Consider the following 20,925-nt stretch of genomic DNA (forward strand, 5'->3'; position numbering starts at 1 on the left):
GAACATTGATTATCCCACGAGAGCTTCTAATTCAGTGTCCAAAACTGCCGTGTTCACCCTTCCCATACTTGAACATTTCCCACGTTCCCCATCATCACGAATGACATTGCCATGTATCCTATTGCCACAGCCAGAACCTTAGAACCATTCTTGATCTCTCACTTTTCCATACCCCCTGTCCAGTCTCTGAACAGTACTGATTCCATTTATGAAATATCACTTGCGTTTATTCTCCCTTTTCTTTCTCACTACAATCATCATTGCATCTTCCTTAGAAGATTAGTCTCTAAGGTTTCTTGCTTGGGATTTGTAGTGTATTACCTTTTTGTTGTTCTGATTTGGGGTCTTTGCTCTCTAGCTTTTCTTACAGACTGTGGCAATAGTGGTTCTTCTAAAATTCACATTGACTAATCTATTGTTGTTTAGTCACTAAGTTGTGTCTGACTCTGTTGTGACCCAGTCAGGCTCCTCTGTCCATGGGATTTCCTAGGCAAGAACACTGGAGTGAGTTGCCATTTCTTTCTCCAGTGGATCTTCCTGACCCAGGGATCAAAGCCTAGTCTCCTATATTGGCAGGTGGATTCTTTACCACTGAGCTACTAGGGATGCCCAACTAACTCATTGCCTGATCTTAATTCCTGAATGGTTTCTCATTGCTGCAGTATACATTTAACCACTTTAAAATAGTCATAAATGGGCTTCCCTAGTGGCTCAGTGGTAAAGAATCCACCTGGCAATGCAGGAGACATAGGTTTGATTCCTGATCTGGGAAAATCCTACATGCCTCAGAGAAATTAAGCCTGTGCACCACAACAATTGAGCCTGTGCCCTAGAGCCCGCAAGCTGCAAGTACTGAGCCCGTGCGCCACAACTACTGAAGCCCACTCATCCTAGAGCAGGAGAAGCCATGCAATGAGAAGCCTGCGTGCTGCAATTAGAGAGAGCCCCCGCTCTCAGCAACTAGAGCAAAATGCGCATGCAACATCAAGGATTCAGCCCAGTCAAATAAAATAAAATAATAAAACAGTCATAAAGACCTTTCATGATATTTCTATCATCCAGTGTTAGTATGCATCACTCATTACAATGCATTTTATGCTTTAGTAATACCAAATTATTTTCAGTTACTTGAGCACATCATATTTTTGTACCCCTCCAATACTTTTAAACAGATGCTTGCTCCTTCCAAAATATTATTTTGCATTCGTATTGTGCACCCCACCCCCCAAATCTGCCTGTCACACTTGGGAGCCATCTTTCAACTTCCAGCTCATTTCTCATTCCCTCTGTTAACCCTCTGCCCCCTCTGTGGTGCCTTTTGGGGTTTATGTTGCGGCATCTGTCACATGAAATCATGATGATTTGCTTCTGTGTTTGGCTTTTTCCAGCACTCCGTGAGTTTCCTGAAGACAGAGATTGCATCCATAGACCTCCGACAGCAACTAGCACAGCGTTGGTGACCAAAGCGGATGGTGAATGAATAAAAAATAGAATTAAAAAAAGATACAGACTCTTCATTACCAAAGGGTCACTTATTTGACCCATGATTTTACAAACGTGAAAAATGCTGAGTCAAAACTGCAAGTAATTGTTTTTTAATGTCCCAGCATAAAAATCAGCATCCACTGATCTGAAATCCTCTCTTTATTCACAACACAGAGCCCTTGAAAACATCAAAGATACTATTTCCTAACAATGAATGGCTGGGTCTAAGCTTCTCAAAGTGACACAGGCAGAATAGTGAAAACTGATTGAGAAACTCAACAGGATTGTAATGCTTGCCGCAGAATTATGACCCATCCTCCCTAGCCTTTGAAGGGCATGCTTCCATTTGCCTGTTCTGTGTGTAGAAAATTATCTGATACTGTGTTTGCCTAAAACCATGATTTACAGTCACTATTGATTTAAAATGCTTTACAGACTCATTTTTAATCCTTCTACCCCTAGGTTTTCCTTATCAAAAGCAATTTCATGATATTGCCTACAAATAATGCAAAGCAGGATGACCTCCGTAAGAGAAAGTAGTTGAGGCTGGCAAATCATTGCAGTAAAGACTGAAGAATGGCTGCCATGGACTTTTAAAAAGCCCCAAGATGTAACAGAACAGAACGTGACTGGGTGCTATTCTTGGTCCTTGTGTTCCTGGACAAAGTTGATCTCTTTAGGCTGTGTCTTTCTTCTTCTGTCTAACCAACAGCCTGTACTAGTCACTAACTGATGTCTAAGCCTACTCCTTAGCTATAAAATCTGGTGACTCAATCCAGAGCTGAGCTTCTCTGGACTCAGTATAATATTAGAAAATTCATTATCAAAGAGGTGGGGGAGTGTGCAGAGGCGTAAGATCTCATCAAAATGTGCATGCTTGTTTTTAAAAGCAATGGGAGTGGAGTAGGAAGGCTGACTCATTCTAATTGATTTATGCACTGAGAACTCTCCCAGTCATGATTAATTCTCATGGGTATAATGTCTTCATTTAGATGAACACATAGAGTATTTCATAATTATAAAGTAAGAGCAAGGTGCAATGGTGGGGAATTGTTTACAAGTAAGCTGAGCACACCAAAAATGTCAAAGTGTAATAACATTTACTGGTAAGTGTAAGTGCTGCCAAATTAAGGACAACATTCCCTTGTTTATCATTCCTCCGTATAGCTAACTGCCTGGAGAATCCCAAGGATAGAGGAGCCTGGCAGGCTACAGTCCATGGGCTCGCAAGAGTCGGACACAACTTAGTGGCTAAACCACCACCATCGCTAATCACAGCATGGACAGAGAAGATTCTCCCTGGTTCTTTCTATTTCTGTAGTGATGAAGTGTTACAGAATATGGTTGGTTTCTTAGGTGCCGCCTGACTATAGTTATACATCTATATGTCCTTCAAGGAGGCACAATTCTTCCAAGCTTTTTCTTTTCTAAAAGAGAAAGGTTCTGAGGAAAAAAATAAGCACCTACAAATCAAGATTTATGATCTCAACAACTGAGATTGGAGAATGGGATGACATTTTTCTCTGCCTGATGAATTTTCATTACAGGGGAATGAACTGGTCTACAAGGCTAGAAGGGACTTGGACTAGAACACACTACCTCCCAGTGTAGATGATGAGAACACTAGTAGAGAAATGTGTGTAAGCAAGTAGAGCCTCTGGTTCCCTCTAAGGATCCAAGAATTGTTAATATCCAAAAGAAGAAATTTTAATGGGTTGAGATATATTTTTATAAATTCTAGGCATATTTTTGGAGAAGGCAATGGCATCCCACTCCAGTACTCTTGCCTGGAAAATCCCATGGATGGAGGAGCCTGGCAGGCTACAGTTCATGGGCTTGCTACAAGTCGGATACCACTGAGCGACTTCACTTTCACTTTTCACCTTCATGCATTGGAGAAGGACATGGCAACCTACTCCAGTGTTCTTGCCTGGAGAATCCCAGGGATGGGGGAGCCTGGTGGGCTGCCGTCTATGGGGTCACACAGAGTCGGACACAACTGAAGTGACCTAGCAGCAGCAGGCATATTTTTATGTACTCCACTGGAAGTTTGTATAGTAGAGAAGTATTCTATAATTGTATAATATTTATATAATACAGAAGAAAATAATCCCTTATATATCAAGATTTAAAGATATCTACAATTAATATTTTCTTCTAGGCTTTTTCTATCAGTATACCAGTATCACCATAATTATGACCGACAGATCAAATTAGTGTCTTCTTTGTTATTGTTACATTGTGACATCACCATTTTCCCCAAACTGTTTATACTTTTCATAGGTATCATTCTACTATGTGCAATATGATGAGCTCATAAATTCTTCACATGCATTTCTTATGGAATACTCTCAATCCTAAAACATGTCCTTATTATTGTCCTCATTTAATAGATGAGAGTAAAATATTAAAAAAGGTTAAATGAACATTACTCAATTTACATGGAAGGTATTTGGGTTAACTTATAAGAGAAATGGACAGGCTCACATGCATAAACGACCATGTGGTATTTTATTGAGCCGATTGACCAGAGTGTTCTCAAGTATTACCTTTTGACTGCATTATTACTCATGAGGCCCTCCCCTGTCTCCATTCCCCTGGACCTACTCATTTTTTAAGTGTATGTCAAAGTAAACCATCTATGCACTGGCACGAGAGACGAATGACCACACCCCACACCCCAAATGGTGCTCTGTGTGATCATCCAATAGTGAGGAAATGCTTTCTTTTTTTCTCTTTTTGTAAAATATATTGTTTCAGAGAACCCATGCACCATGTGGGAAGAATAACAGACATCTGGATTATAAGTCAGGAGACCTGGGTTAGAGACTGCCAATTAGACAGATCTGTTCTGGCCGTTTATATTAATCTCTCAAGCCTCAGTCTCCCAAGATGACTAAAGACTTCCACGAGGCCAACACCAGCCCTAGGAGTGATGGTTGTTCTGATTCTCCCAGTTCCTATAAAGACAGCCTCACAGGCAAGATCTTCTTTAGGCTATAGAAGTCTCCTCATGTACTTGGCCAATAGCCTTGGTTGCTAGAAAAGGACGACTGGAGACATAAACACATTGTAATCAAGCATAATCTTATTGCTTAACTATTTTGTCAAGAGTCCTCTCATGCAAACTATAGGAAAGTGAAAACTTGCTGATAATAAAACTAAGTAAAATACAATGTGACCTGACTGATAGCAACAGATATATAATCTGGGCAAAACTGGAGTACAGATAAAAGGATATCATCAAAGTCTCTGAAAAAATATGAGTTTCAAATGCCCCTAAGAAATGTTACTGTTTATTCCATTATTCTCAACAGTCTTGTTCAACATTCCTGATGATGTGAAATTTCACTTCCTATTTTCAGCATTGAGTGTTCCAACATTAAAAACATACAGGACAGTGCAAAGTCATATTCAGTCAACAAATACCATTATCTGCTTGATGATAAGAAATAGTGGAGCAATGACTCACACCTGAGTAAAAAATCACAGATGAAGGAAGCAAGAATGATACCCCAATGAGATAGATGAATGTTATTATGAAACAAGGAAGTAACTTGGGCAGTCACAACAAAACAGGAAATTGACAGATCATAGCATTTTCCTTTACAGTAAAGAAAGTTTATAATATCATCTTGAGAAATAAATGTTTTCCCAGCACAAATTCCTGTAAGAATTGTATGGCATAGTCCCTTATTCTGAAGGTATCAAGTAACAGCACAATGTTATCCCAGTTGTTCAATATCATTCTTTCTTTCTTTTCCAAAAGTGCCATGTCTTATGGCAAACTTGAACAGGACTCAGGGGCATAAAATGAAATAGTTCCTCAGTAATGACATTATATATGTACAGAGAGGGAAGGGAAGGATTAAGACAATGAGGTCTAGGTACGTGATTTAACTTACTATAGCAGCTGGAGAAGTTGTGCTGGTAAACTCGTAGCTAGCACAGTCAATTTGAGGTTAAATCTTTCGATAGCTGCTGAAAGTGCCGACATTCTATGTAGCTGATTGAAGAAAGATCTATACGCTTAAATAATAGGTGAAAAGGTGCCATGTTGACATTCTCATGGAAAAACACATTCTCATACAGGGACGGGTCATTCCAATATACAGATGAATAAACTTTTTTTCAAAAGAAAAAAAAAAAGTGACAACTCTGCTCTTATGATTTTTTAAGTTCCTTAAAGCATGAAAGAAACAATTTGGGTTTAGACATTTTAATGGCTATGTCTCACCTTTATAACCCACTCCAGTATTCTTGCTTGGAAAATTCCATGGACAGAAGAGCCTGGCAGGTGACAGTCCAAGGGGTCACAAAGAGTCAAACACAGTTGCATAACTGAGCATGCACACACACTCACCATTATAGCATCTGAATCTATAAAAGAACCTAAGACATGTCTTCATCAGATATCTGAATATCTGAATAGACAGAGATGCTGATGAGTCCACCAGGGTGTTAAATACTTCAAGTAGAATTACTGAGAATTATTCATTTGAATACTAGAGGATGTATATTTTATTTTTAGCATTGCTAAAGTAAAGTCTTTCCTCCAGGATGTAGTTTGTAAAAGGTAGAACTACTTATTAAGGCCACTCCTGATTGTGACAGCAAAACTGAGTCGTCATCATGGCTCAGGTTGCCTATATTTTTTTGAGGATATGAAGATATTTCCAATTTACCCGAATACCAATCCAGTTATTTAGATATATAAAATGAGGAAGGCAGCTCTTTTTAATAAGATTTAAAATTGGAACTGAATCTATCAAAAGAGCATAATGTTTGAGTAGCTTCATTAAGGATTGAGGAAGTTTTCTGGTTTCTCCTGAATTGGCATCATAGCCACTTCATAAACTAAAAAATACATAGGAACCCCTATTCTTGTGATCCGTCTAACTAGGCATTATGGAATCAGTTAAATGTTCTAATGTTTTATGAACAGACACTTGAAGTATTCCCATTCTTATCAGACTCCATTCTGGCCTTCTTTAAAATCATTGTCCAGGGTGACTGCTATATTTAACATGCATTTCTTGTCCCTCTTACTACATAAAGCTATGCTTCTTGAGAAAAAGAGATTTGTAATCAAAGGAAATTCTAAAGGATACCAGCAGCAACTTGGGAGGATGAGACGTTTTTGGAGAAACAAGGTGCATCTTCCTGGAAATTTGGAGAAAATACTCTTATGCTAATGAACCAAAGATTTATTATGGAGTAAATGAAAATATGGGCTTTCCCGGGTGGCTCAGTGGTAAAGAATCTGCCTGCTAGTGCAGGAGACACAAGAGACTCCTTGTCTCTTTGTGGATTAGAGCCTTAGGTCAGGAAGGCAGGAGGAAATGGCAACCCACTCCAGTATTCTTGCCTGGAAAATCCCATAGAAAAGGGGGCTACAGTCTACAGAGTCACAAAGAGCTGGACACAACTGAAGGGCCAAACACACAAGCACATGCAAATACATGAGACTTGAGAAGACTTGGTATACACAGCAGACCGTTTCAAACTCTGGCTCTGGGTCACGGGTCCTGCAAGTATGCATTTATTGCTTTATTTGGCTTTGCTTACTTTGGTGGAAAGTTATTTGTTGTGAAACAGTGAAAGAACACAGTAAATTAAATCTGATTGTCCTTTTATGTTATATTTTGAGAACATGTACCGTTTTAAGAGCTAGGTGACTCTATAGGCTTTATAGTGCCAAGATTTAAATTTGTTTTACTGAAGTTACAGCTATATCAAATCGATTTCTAAAAAATTAATGTAAAACAATCTGAGAGCCCTCCAGTGGTCAAAATAATATATGCAAATACTCATAGTTATTTACTCAATATGCCTCCCCTATCCTAAGAACTTAAAAAAATTTCAGTCTTCCTTTCATAAAAATGCTTGCTTTGATTACTTTCTGATAGCACTATTATATCATATAAATTGTTTTTTTAAACACTATGGGAAAACAGATGTTTATCTAAATCGGTTAAATGAAAAAACAGAAAACAACAGTCCAAATCACCCATTTATCAATGAGAGATTTTGAGCAGTCGCTAGAAATTAAGCATGTAGGGCAATTCCAAATTTTGTCCAGATAGGAGTAATTTAATTTCTTCCCGTGCAGCCATTGAGAGAAATGTGGCTGGATAATAGAACCACTCAAGATAAAGAAAGAATCCAGTCAACACAAGCTGTGTCTGCCTTTAAGCACAGAGTTGTATTTCAGTGTGTATATTCCTAGACTTGCAAAAGCATTGTGTTTGTGTATTCCTAAATCGTAATTCCGATGGCTTGCGTAAGAAATGTGTTGGCTTATCTTTTAGCACACACATATCTAACTAAGCCAGGCACAGTACTTCCATGTGCTTCATCTCTTGATTACCAGTAATGGTTTGGCAGAAAGCCTGGAATAACGTTTCTGCCTCGAAAATTGACAAGCTCTAACATTTACCCAAATGCTGCAGTACTGACTGGTGGGGGTTTTGGTTTGTTTTAATTAAATTCCTATGTTACTTTATTAGAAAGTAGAGCTTGTTTTAAAAACTCCCACACACATTTAGACTTATACATTGGTGCTCCACATAGGATTAAGATTTTTTTTTTCTCTTCTGGCAAATCTGGAACTATATATCGCTTTGGTGAAAAAGCTTGTTCAAGTTTATTTTGCTTACAGAAAACCACAAATGAACTTTTTGACCAATCCAGTACTTAATTGAGCTTCTCAGGTGGCACTAGTGGTAAAAAGCCCTCCTTCAAATGCAGGAGATGTAAGAGATGCAGGTTTGATCCCTGGGTCAGGAAGATCCCCTGGAGGAGGGCATGGCAACCCACTCCAGTATTCTTGTCTGGAGAATCCCATGGACAGAGGAGCCTGGTAGGTTACAAAGAGTCAGACATGACTAAAGTGACTTAGCATGCACACAATATTTAATTATTACAGTCTGAAATCTTTATGCACCTTCCCCTCAAAGTGTTAGCACTCAAGCTGTGTCCACCTCTTTGTGAACCCAGGGACTGTAGCCCACTAGGCTCCTCTGTCCTTGGAATTCTCCAGGCAAGAATACTGGAGTGGGTAGTCATTCCTTTCTCCAGACTCTCAAAGACTTCCCTCAAAGGCCTGTGCCTTTGAGACATCAGGGTTAAAATGCTAAGAAAAAATTTTATGTTCTATAATTTCATTTCATAATCAGAATTTGTTGCTTGTTTTCTAGTTTTAAGCAGAAAGTAAATGCTTGTTTTCCCTTTTGTATATTAATGTATGCAGACTTACCACATCAATATGCCTACATTAAAAAAAAATAGTCAAATTTAGTTAGTATCTGTGAATGACCTTTAAGAAATTCAACCTCCAGCAAGAAATGTTATGGGTAATTCTCAGAAAGCACACTCTAGTGGAGTAAGTTATTGCCTAAGACAAAATTAGGCATTTCTGGAAGCTACACAGTGTCTTTGAGGCCACTGGGGTACCATATAGGAGACCGAAGCAATAATTTACCCTGGTGCAATAAAAAATACAGTGTAACTTGCACACCAGGATCTTCTGCCTCATTAAGTTAAACATTTCCCTCATGTCATTTTTAAGGAGAGATTATCATACTATAAATCTAAATAACTTAGATTTATCTTCTGGTGTCTGGTAAATGGTTACACAGCATATTTTTCAGCATTATACATGTTTGGGTGCTAGGCAATTTCAGAATGTAGATATAACTGACTTCATAATTTGGCACATGAGATAAAGCTAAAATTCTGCTGTGTGATTATTCACAGAGTTCTAAAGCAGGAACCCAGCAGCGCTGAGAAAAGATCTTCAGATCTTCCTGCAGTGAATTTTTAGAGGTGTTGCTGACATCAATATAGTTCCTGAATCTTATTAGAACCCCAGGGAAAAATATAAACAAAAATCCCTCAGGAGAAATGTGTGCTAAGAATTTATGCTGTCTACAACTTTGATGGAATCATTGTTATTTCTGCGGAACCCAAAGAAGATATATTTCCCAAATAATTTTTTGTTAAAAATGTATTGATTTATCTCAAACTCTTAAAATCAAGGGAGGAGAGGCAAATAAACGAAAAGCAGAATAAATTAGCAGAGTGGACAAGGTGATGAAAGGACACGAGCTCCCTGTCACACCTAAACACCCTGATGCTTGGAAGGGAACCTAATATCTTAGGATTTTCTTTGAATAGAGTTGCTGGGGGTATAAATTTTCATGGAACAAATTGGTTCATTTTAAATGGTCACAGTACTTACCTGAATATAACAGACTTTACATAGAAAAAGATGGACATTTTGCTTTTCTTAGTCTATTACCCTTCTTGCACAGAAAAGTTCCCATAGACAGGAACTTTAGCAGAGCATCTTTTGAAACCCAACAGTCTCTTTCTTCTTCTTAAGTTTTAAACATTTTGAACTTAAAGAAGGTGAACCAAGAAAGAAAAATTAAGAAACAGGTGTTGAATTTGAAGATGAGTTTGCTTTCCACATGGTCTTCATAAAGAAAGGATAATTGAGTCTAATGAATTATTAATGTATGATCATATTCTAAAGCGGAATAACAGTTTTAGAGTTTCTAATAAAAAGGGTATAATAGTGCAAATCCCTTTTGAGTTCTGGGTTCTGCTGAATACAGCCAGGCTCCTTATAAGAGGCTATATCACAATTTATACCCCGCCGCCACTGCTGCTGCTGCTAAGTCGTTTCAGTCGTATCTGACTCTGTGCAACCCTACGGACAGCAGCCCACCAGGCTCCTCTGGCCATGGGATTCTCTAGGCAAGAACACTGGAGTGAGTTGCCATTTCCTTCTCCAGGGTATCTTCCTGACCCAGGGATTGAACCCATGTCTCTGGCTTGGCAAGTGGATTCTTTACCACTGAGCCACCTGGGAAGCCTGTTTACAATATATACGTTAGAAATGCATAGTTTTGAATAACATTTATATCACTCTGCTACTCTACTTTTTACCTTGCATTTAGTCTTAAACATTAACAAGGCAAAATTGGGAAATTCAAAGATTAATGAGGTATTTAAAAGATGAAAAAAATTATTAAGCCTATATTTTAAGGTCTTTGGGATTTTTTACTTACATCAGCAAAAACAATTTACGTGTTCAGGAGTGATAATTCTAGGAAATTCTCTATGAAACAGGAAAACAGATGAGGATCCTAGGTCAGATGAACTTGGGAAGTGCATATATACCATGTTGCTCTCTCCGCGATTTCTTCGACCTTTGCATTAAGGGCTCTTAAAGTTTTACACTTTAAAGTTTTCCTAAAGAAACATGTTTGCTATTCTTTAACACAGCACTTCTCAAGCTAATTTGAGTATATATATATGTATAATAGGACTTCCCTGGTGGCTCAGATGGTAAAGCACCTGTCTACAATGCGGGAGACCCGGGTTCGATCCCTGGGTTGGGAAGATCCCCTGGAGAAGGAAACGGCAATCCACTCCATTACTATTGCCTGGAAAATCCCATGGACAGAGGAGCTTCGTAGGCTACAGTCCATGGGGTTGCAAAGAGTCGGACACACACATATATATATATAAGTGAGTGAGTGCAAGTTGCTCAGTCATGTCTGACTCTTTGCGACCCCATGGACTATACAGTCCATGGAATTCTCCAGGCCAGAATCAGAATACTGGAGTAGGTAGCCTTTCCCTGCTCCAGGGGATCTTCCCAAACTATGGATTGAACCCAGGTCTCCCGCATTGCAGGAGGATTCTTTATCAGCTGAACCACAGGGGAACCCTGTATATACATATATAATTTTTTTTCAATTTCTAAGTGCCTCATTAACCTTTGAATCCCCCAGTTTTACCTTGTTAATGTTTAAGACTGAATGCAAAGTAAAAAGTAGAGTAGCAGAGTGATATAAATGTTATTCAAAACTATTTATTTCTAATGTATAATATAGATTGCCATTCCTCTGTGGCATTTTCCTTCATCCTAGTCCTTTTCTTTTGCCCCCTGGGAAAAGCAGGTACTGGGGATTTAGAATTACATTGTTACCTTTTTCTCTGGCTTACTTAGGCAGCGCATATACTAAAACTGGAACATACAGAGATTAGCTTAGCTGCTGCACAAGGATGACACGCAAATTTGTGAAGCAGGCCATATTTTTATACATGTGGAATCTAGAAAAGTGGTACAGATGAATCTATTTACAAAGCAGAAATAGAGACACAGATGTAGAGAATAAATGTATGAAGACTAAATGGGGAAACAGAGGGTGTGATGAATTGGGAGACTGGGATTGACATACACTATTCCAACTATGTATAAAATAGGTAGCTAATGAGACCTACTGTACAGCACAGGCAACTCAATGCTCTGTGGTGAACTAAGTGGGAAGGAAATCCAAAAAAGAGGGGATATATGTATATGTGTGACTGGGTCACTTTTCTGTACAGCAGAAGCTCACACAATATTGTAAAGCAACTAAACTCCGATAAAAAATAAATTTAAACATGTTAAAAAGTTACCATTTTCTCCATTTCTTTGTTACACATGATCAGTTCTTAGAGATGGCTAAGTATTAGCACTGCACATTGACTCTCTACATTCTATAGAAATTAACTAATCAGAGGTTCTTTTTCCTTCCCAGAACTCTCCATGGGCAGGACTCCCTGAGAGGTAAGTGTGGGCACAGATAAAACGCTAGGATTCCAAAGGCCTGGAGAAACTATGGCTGGAAAAGTCACAGTCACTCTGGAAATGGTGAAGATTCAGAGAGCCAAAAAAGTCTCAGTGGGGCTCAGAGCTAAAGGACGAAAACAGACAAGAGACGTTAGCATCAGATCACAAGTAGATTGCCTACCTGTTACTAAGTACGGATCAAATACTGTTCAAAGATACAGAAGAGTTTCAATCTAGATCTCTGGTCTTCTAGGGGTTGAGGGGCTGCCTGTCATCCATGACTGTGAAATTCATTACAGCTCTTCATAAATATTCCAGGTCTTTCTCTTTCCAGGGAAGTGGCAGGATTGTGTTACTCATCCAACTGAAGACTGAAGTTAGGTGTGACCACATGGCATGCTTTGGCCAAGGAAGTGTGAGAATAAGGAACATGGGTCATTTCCTGGTAAAGGCAAAAATTTGGAGGAGGATCTCCAGTGAACCCTTGACAAGCACTTTGCATGAATGGGAAGGAAACATTGTTTTTTTTTTATAAACCACTGAGATTTAGAGGTTAAGTGTTATCTTAGGAGACCATGTCTAGTATATCCAGGGAACTTCATATGTGTGCATCTTAGTTTTATCATACAGGAAAGAAAATAACAACATATGTCTCTTACCCACAAAATACTATGAAACATTGGATGCATTTTAGGAAAGACTTGTTACACTTATCTGAGGTGTTAAAAACAACATCTTTTGATGAGTAGATATATTTCCACAAATGTGTTGTAATGAACCATCTAAGACTAGAAAATTCAATGCATGAGAAGATAAATTTCATTCAAAATTAGTCTACATCTTTTAATAAAATTAATAAAGGCATCTGTATTCTTGAACTATGACTAATTCAGTGAATTCATTTTTTCAGCATCCATAAACCTGTGTGCTTCCACATTACCAAGGAAAGTGGTACGAAAGTAAAGTGAGACTAACAAGGAAAAATAATAAAAATAACCACTGCTCTCTTGAAAATACAGAGATTTACGAAGCTTTCATGACTCAGGGTGTCTCTGAGTCATCCTAATGCCATATTTATTTTGCAAGAATGCAGAGTCCAGCTTTATTTATGCAAATGAACATACTTCTATTTTATGTTATGATACAACACAGTTTCCTACATAATAAAAATACATTTTCTATTTAACTATTTTTTAGCATTTGTTTAGGTCTCTTTAAAATATTCTATAATATAATATCTGTTAAATATGAGGTTTTTAAGAATAAAAGCAATCCTCAAAATTTTAAAACTTAGATTTCTGAGAGAAAAACACTAATTGTTGGGAAAAGGCAAAGTGACTTTTTAACAAATGTGGAGATTAGTACAAGTAAATTAAAAATACAAATGAGAGAGTAATATAAAGTAATTTGTAAATTACACCCATTGTTTTAACAGGACATACTCTGGTGTCAGTGTCTGGTGAAGGGGTCGAAGTAAATCATTTCATTGTTTAGCACAAGCACAGCTAAGGCATGAAGTAGGAGCTTGACAGGGATTTGTTAAATTAGTAAGAAAAATCAGCTCAGCTACTTGGAGGTTACAATGTAAAATCAATCAGATTTCAAGAGCTAGTCTCAATTTCTTTCATTGATGAGGCAAAAAAATAGTCAATTTTATATTTTTATATTTTGTGATGGAGAGATTTAGGGTCTTATCTAAATATTGACTTTGATCATTTGATCTGATTCAAAACATTTTTAAGATTAAATTTTGACCCTATCCACTTTATAGAGATTTTTGTCTTTGTGGAGGTAAAAGAGCCCTATATAAGAAAAAACAGAAACCAGTTTTCTTAGTTTTCTAAATCTCAGGACTTGGCATATCAAAGGCATACAACAAGTGTGTGAAAAATTTATAAGTGATCTGAGGAATATGAAATTGGTTAAACATCCTCAGAATTAATAAACTATATTTTTTCCTCCTCTGATTCACACCAACTATATTCAATTTATAATAAATAAATGAATTTTTTTTTTACTTAGCATAGCAGAAATATTAATATTGCACTTCAAGGCCTCAAAATTTTTAGGAAAAAATGTAACCAACTTTAAGATTTTAGGGTCATGATATCATATCACATAAGCAAGCTTTCCTTCTAGCACATACTGGGATCTGAAAATAATCCAGTGTTTTCTAATGGTTCAGATTCAGGCTGTCTGCAATGAGATGATTTTAATTTAGTTGAGTCACAGGGACTTTTTCCATGTGTGCTCTTCAGCATTCTCAGCGAAATTTTTTGAAACAAGTCTGTTTTCCAGCTCTATGACTTTCTTTTTTATTATTAATCTCTCTGATAATATACAGCTAATTTATTGTATTTACACTTCTATCATCTCTTTCATCATACTCAAGGTTTATAGTCTCATTTGGCAAAAATGAAAATAGATAGCATCCCATCTACCCAAACAACAATAACCAAATGAACATTTTTTTCTGGCTGTACCATGAAGCATGTAGGGCATTAGTGCCCTGATCAGGGATCCAACCCTTGCTCCTTGCAGTAGAAATGCAGAGTCTTAATGAATGGACCACCAGGGCATTCCTCAGACATTTTTAATTGACACTGAAGACTATGAAAGATCACTATTCTAGATAAGAAGTTTAAGGTCAAAAGAATAATGACACATAGAAAGAAAAAGAATAAAGTAAGAAAGGAATTGTTGAGAAAAAATTCCTTGAAATAGTCACCCGTTCATTCCTTAAATATGCATTCAAAGGTTTCTATGGTGTCAGTTACTGAGAATACAAAAATGAGTAAGACACACTGCCTGCCATCAGGGATTCCCAGAATAGTGGTGAGCTGCAGGAGAGCCCAGCCTAGCGCCTCCGCCTGGAGAGCAGCCTCCGGGACACCGAGGAAGCAAATTAAAGCACATGTAACCCGAAGCAATGCCCCCCCCCCCCCCCCCCCTCCAGTACTCTTGCCTGGAAAATCCCATGGATGGAGGAGCCTGGTGGGCTGCAGTCCATGGGGTCACTAAGAGTCGGACACGACTGAGCGACTTCACTTTCACTGTTCACCTTCACACATTGGAGAAGGAAATGGCAACCCACTCCAGTGTTCTTGCCTGGAGAATCCCAGGGACGGGGAGCCTGGTGGGCTGCCATCTATGGGGTCGCACAGAGTCGGACACGACTGAAGCGACTTAGCAGCAGCAGCAGCAACAACACAGTTAAAAGACAGTGAACATGACTTATGAGATCAACCTTGAAGCAGAATTAAGATTTGCCTGCAAAGGAGATAAACAATGGGCATTCTTGACCAAAAAAAGAAAAAAAAGCTAGTAGGTAGACTAGCACAGACATATGATCCTGGATAGACTATTCTGGAGGCACCAATGATGTGAGATTAAAGTGTTGGTGATAACCAGTGATATAGTGGAGATAATGTTAGAGAAACAGGTTGAGGCTTTGTGACATACCGACACATTAAGGAAAGCATTTTGAAGGGGATAGTGAGCTATAAGAGACTTTAAAGTAGGGGGGCAATCCACTCATGTCTATGATTTTTAGAAGATGGGTGTGTTGGTTTCAATATGTGGGATATGTTGAGGGTAGAGCCTAGAGGCAGGAGAAACACTGCAAGCCATAATAATACCCAAGGGAGGTGATGAAGACCTGAAGTAGAGCAGTTTCAGAGAATGGAAAGGAGGGAATTTATTTATCATAATTTGTTAAATGTGCTGATACATGATATAGGCCAAGAAAAAGCACGAATAGTCAAGGTCAACAGCTGACAGTGAAGGCAATGGGGGTGGCTTAGAGAGACTAAAGAGATTACTAAGAAAAGGGGCCAGCTAGGGACAAATAGAAGGACTGTTAAGCATTGTTGACAGCTCAGATCAGGTTGGAACTCATGAATCTTCCAATCAGAAATTTACATTTTCAAAGTTCTCCACAAAAGCCTCAACAGATCAGGCCACAACTAAAATAAAAAATCAGAAAGAATGAGCTGGAATTATCAATGATATCAGCAGACTGCTGGATTTCTCTTTTAGAATAAATAATCTTAAAAAAATGACTATAAAAGCAGAAGAGTGACTTTTCATTTTTGGCAACAGTAAGAAGATAATTTGGACTGACACTCTCACTAAGGTAATTAAAAATATCTCAAATATAAAAACAGCAAAGAGTTAATGAGATGGGGAAGGCATGGAAAAATTCAAGGGAGAAGACTAGAACTTGGAGACTCATCTTTGAAAGCTTTTGTTCTTGACCATCAGGAACAAAAGGTCTGATCAACCAGCTGCATGATAAACAGCCTTATGGGTGTTCTTGTTGCTCAATTGTGTCTTTTTGCGACCCCATGAACTGCAGTACACCAGACTTCCCTGTCCTTCACTATCCCCTGGAGCATGCTCAAACTCATGTCCATTGGGTGGATGATGCTATTCAGCCATCTCATCCTCTGTCACCGCCTTCTCCTTCCGCCTTCAATCTTTCCCAGCATCAGGGTCTTTTCCAAAGAGTCGGCTCTTCAAATCAGGTGGCCAGAGAATTGGAGCTTCAGCTTCAGCATCAGTCCTTCCAACGAATATTCACGGTTTATTTCCTTTAGGAGTCAATGGTTTGATCTCCTTGCTGTCCAAGGATGTTGCGGGAATGTTAAAGCCCATAGTACTCAGGTGAGGACTTTAATAAATTAACCCGACTATTACTGGGGACTCAAAAGGCCATATCTTCCCTCAAGGTAGAAGTGAGTCCCAAATGAACCATCCCTCACACACATCGGCAGCCTTGCTACTTGCTCAAGGATAATCCAAGGAATCTTAGGTGCTGTCTTTTGACTCAGGTAGTTTTGATCGGATACTGTCAGAAGCAAACCCGAGTCCCCTCTGGAGGAAACCAACATCACCACTAGGTCTCACCTGATCCCTACAAGTGATTTTAAAAATACTTTTCCAGCAGACAGTCAAAGAGATCCAAGCAACCAAGAAAATAAGGCGCCGCACATGAGAAGTGGCAAGAGCAATAAGAACAGAAAGAAATCTTGGTAACTGAGATAACAGAATGAGCAGACATAAAGCAACTATACTTACCATGTTCAAAGAAATAAATAAAGCTTGACAATGTCAGCAGGGACATCACAGCAACACAGAAATATTCATCAGCCTCCTTTCCTGTCAATGCTATCTGGGCACGTATGTCTAAAATTCTTACATATCAGAACTTTTACAAATGCTGTATTCTTTTGGGGTTTGCTTTAGCACACCGAAAACAGAAACAAAGCCCCATTCTAATGTAATTTTATGTGTATATATAATTCAATCAGAAATATATTAAAATAAAAGGGAAGTTTATTTGTGTCTTGGTGTGTTTGGTGAGTACACATATGCATCATCTCACAAGTTTCTTGAAGATACCTATAATTCCTGCCAGGCTCCCTCCTCTGGTCAACAGATCAGGACACAGCTAGGCAAAGGAGGACAGTCATCCCACGTCACCAGGGAAAATGTACAAAGGTACCATCCACATGTGGAGAAGTGAAAGTTAACTGCAGCTTTTACAATCTAATGGGTTAATTATAAATATTAGGGAATGCTAACTGTGACTAACAAAATTATTGTAAAATTAAGTGACTTGGTTAGTATCGTGTTCATTTTTCACTTCAGAAAAGTAACTCAGTATACTATCTATTCTTATCAAAGTTGAGTGAAAGATTGTCATTCATTGTTCGTACCTAGTTCAGCCAACTTAGTTCATTAGAATCTGGTTGATGTGACTGAACAAAACCTGGTCAGTTACATATAACAACTGTTCAGCCTCACACTCTGTAATAAGCACGTCAGCACATTTATTTTCCCCATATAAAGTAGAATTTCCAATTCATGCCATGTACTCTGACTATTATGGCCAGTATTTATTCAGAAGGAATGCTGTGCAAGTTTGGAAAAGCTGTCTCTAAGAGAGCCGAGAGGTCACTGGACAAAACAAGAAACAAAACCTATACATGGTCAAAACATGAAGAGGACTAAAGTTTGTCATTCTTTCTTTTAAAGAAAAAAGTTTTGAAATCCCAAGCACACAGCCAGGCAACATCAAACCAGACAGCTCAGTCCCTGCTTCTCTCAAGCTCCATGGAATCAGAAGTCTTCTATTCACTTGGCAAATATCAGCTTTTTTGGAGGAGAAGAACCTGCTTGGAATTAATGAGATGACACCCAAAAATAACTTCTATTAATAAATTGTTCTCTTCAATGTAAAACTGCCCATTTTTCTCATAAAAAAAGTATTTTCTAAAGGCTCCTTATGCACTTTCTACCATTTTTCCCCTTTCTTTTCCTCTTATTTTCTTTTAGCATCTTTTAAATTAAAAAATGCCATAGTGCCAAGCAGGGGAAATAACTCCATCTGACAAGAATACAGTCAATCCAGTGGTGTTGCAGAGTCACACTTACTGCTGTGACATGTAACTATTGACGGTGTAATTTAAGAAACGCAGGGTGTTTCAGGAGGAGTTAACAGAGGAAAAAGTAAAAGTGAAGTCAAACTGAAGTTACGGACATGCAAGGTCAATTTCAATACTAAGCTGAAATACTTTGTTTCTTTCTACTTCACGAAACAGTAAACGCCAAGTATCTCAAGAAAGCGAAGAAAGTTAAAACAGGGGAGAATCTCCCTGATCATTTCTTCATTCACACAAATAAAAAGAAAGCGGCAACATTAACCTTCCCAGAGAAGCGATCGCGCCTACAACCAGTCTTTGCACTTACCCTAGAGTATGTACACCATGATTTCTTTAAGAATCCTGTTAATTCCAGGACATCCAGGACATATATGAATTCTTAACACATTCACGGAAAGAACCAACCTTAACGAAATGGTTAATTACAACAGGACTCTGAAATCCTAGGGAGAGACACGAGGGTAGAATCCAGCCTCCAGATCCTAGTGTACACTGTGTCTATCTTTAACTGGAAAATGACTTGGTTTCACATTCCACTGAAGTCCCACTGGCAGATGCCTTTGGTAAGCTCACCAATGGCAGGCTGTCAAACGCCCTCCCTCCACCCCCCCTCCGCCCCCTCCGCCCCCTCCGCCCCCCTCCAGGCTCTGACCGAGCTTCCGCTGCTACGTCTAATGCTGATTTACTCAGCTGTCTTTATACCTGTCTCCGCGTGGGTAAAAGGAGATGCTTTCATTGATGGCTATTACGGAAACGCTTGGAAACTGAAGATCAGCCCCGAGGACTCGCTGTGTTTTTCTCCCAGCCACCCCCTTCCCCTCCCTCCTGCCAGAAACCATCTGACTTCCAAACTTGGCTGTCTGAAAAAGAATGTTCTCTGATTGGCATTCCTGGAAGCAGAAAGCAAGGCAGCTAGAGTTGTGTTCTGTTACTCAGCGTGAAAAACTTCCCAGGTAGGCAGAATACAAAGTTAAGTTTTCTGATTTTTCTTTTCTTCCCCTGAACTTTGAGGAGACACCAGGGAAATATCTGGGAGCGTGACAAATAGTTTTGTTGTTGCACACATTTAAGTTTGGATATTCACCTATAATTTTACCCCAAATGGCTATGGATGCAGTAAAAACGTGAGATGGCGGATCTTTTGTTAAAAGCTGAATTTCCTTATTAGTAAATGCGTTGGAACTTGTTACAGGAATAAATGGTCATGCTGCCTCTAATATTCTGAACGGCAACTATGAGGTCTGTGGATTTTCTGTGAGAAAAAACCTTGCTCATAGGAAACGTGAAAACAAACAAACAAACAAAAAACTGCTTTCAACTGTCCTATATTTTGTACTGCAGACAGCAGAAGAGGGTGCAAGAAATGTTACTATCTCCACGTCAAGGCTTCTTGTCCAAAACTGTCTTGTAAACTTTGATGAGGACTCGGGGAAAAAAAAAATGTGTGTGTGTGTGTGTGGCCATGTACAATACAACCCCACACCCCACAGTCACACACACATGTCTGAACAAAGGAAAACTGAGTGAATGGAAATGAAGGGAAAAACACATTTTCTCACACAGGAACTGATAAGAATTAATATTGTGGAGTTCCCTTCAAATCATGACTCCTAAAATTGTGTTTCATATTTATTTTGTGGTCACTGGGGTCAAAAGATCTGCTGTGCTGAAAACATGTTACCTCACCCTGTTCACAACAGCGAGTGTATTACATGCCATGTTATGGACCAGACCAACTTCTTGAAAGGTCTGATAGAGGATTTATGTTAATAATTGCAGCAATCAGACAAACCGCAATCCCCGGCGTCTTGGGGTTTCCAGATCTCATCTGGCTGTTACTGCCAACTCTAGGCAACTGTCAGCTGGCTGGGCTCAGGGTGGTGGTGTGGCTGCAGCTGCTCCCTGCAACTTGTACAGACGTCTCGAATATACCCAACGGCAGGAGGCTGACTCCAAAGAGAAAGCTTTCTCTTTGTCTGTGGTTGGTTTTAAATGTTCTGTTCTAGGTGATCTTGTACCACATCTGAAGAAGCCCAATTTAGGGAACTGTGAGTGAATATCTGATGAACTGGTATCATATTACTATTTCTTTGACATTCTCATGCCCCATCTAGGTTGGCATGCTACCAACCTGCTCACTCCTTATTCCATTACTAGATGTCCTTTAGGAAAAAAGATTAAAAGAAGGAGGAAGGGGAGGAAGAAACTTTCCTTATGCTTATTCCCAAGCTGATTAACTAAGAGACATTTCAGGCTCTGTGTACTGTTGATAGGTAAGGGCATCTGAATGACTTCAGAAATAAATAGAAATAACCAGTCACCCAGAGAGCACACATCCCTGTTTTTGTGATTCTTCTTCCCTCT

General features: G+C 38.9%; 1 protein-coding gene and 1 pseudogene across 5 annotated transcripts in view; one reads left to right on the top strand and one right to left on the bottom strand.

The window, feature by feature from the left end:
* The window catches only part of DTNA (dystrobrevin alpha), a 311,634-nt gene extending 292,588 nt beyond the window's left edge, over positions 1–19,046 (bottom strand). For all 5 annotated transcript variants that reach the window (XM_052660451.1, XM_052660449.1, XM_052660448.1 and 2 more), the window contains exon 1: positions 18,869–19,046. The gene's annotated coding sequence lies outside the window, so the exon portion shown is untranslated. The remainder of the gene's footprint in view (positions 1–18,868) is intronic.
* Positions 11,500–11,600, top strand: LOC128067596 (uncharacterized; annotated as a pseudogene).
* Positions 19,047–20,925: the final 1,879 nt, after the last annotated feature.

The sequence above is a fragment of the Budorcas taxicolor genome, chromosome 22, assembly GCF_023091745.1.
Source record: "Budorcas taxicolor isolate Tak-1 chromosome 22, Takin1.1, whole genome shotgun sequence".
Lineage (NCBI taxonomy): Eukaryota > Metazoa > Chordata > Mammalia > Artiodactyla > Bovidae > Budorcas > Budorcas taxicolor.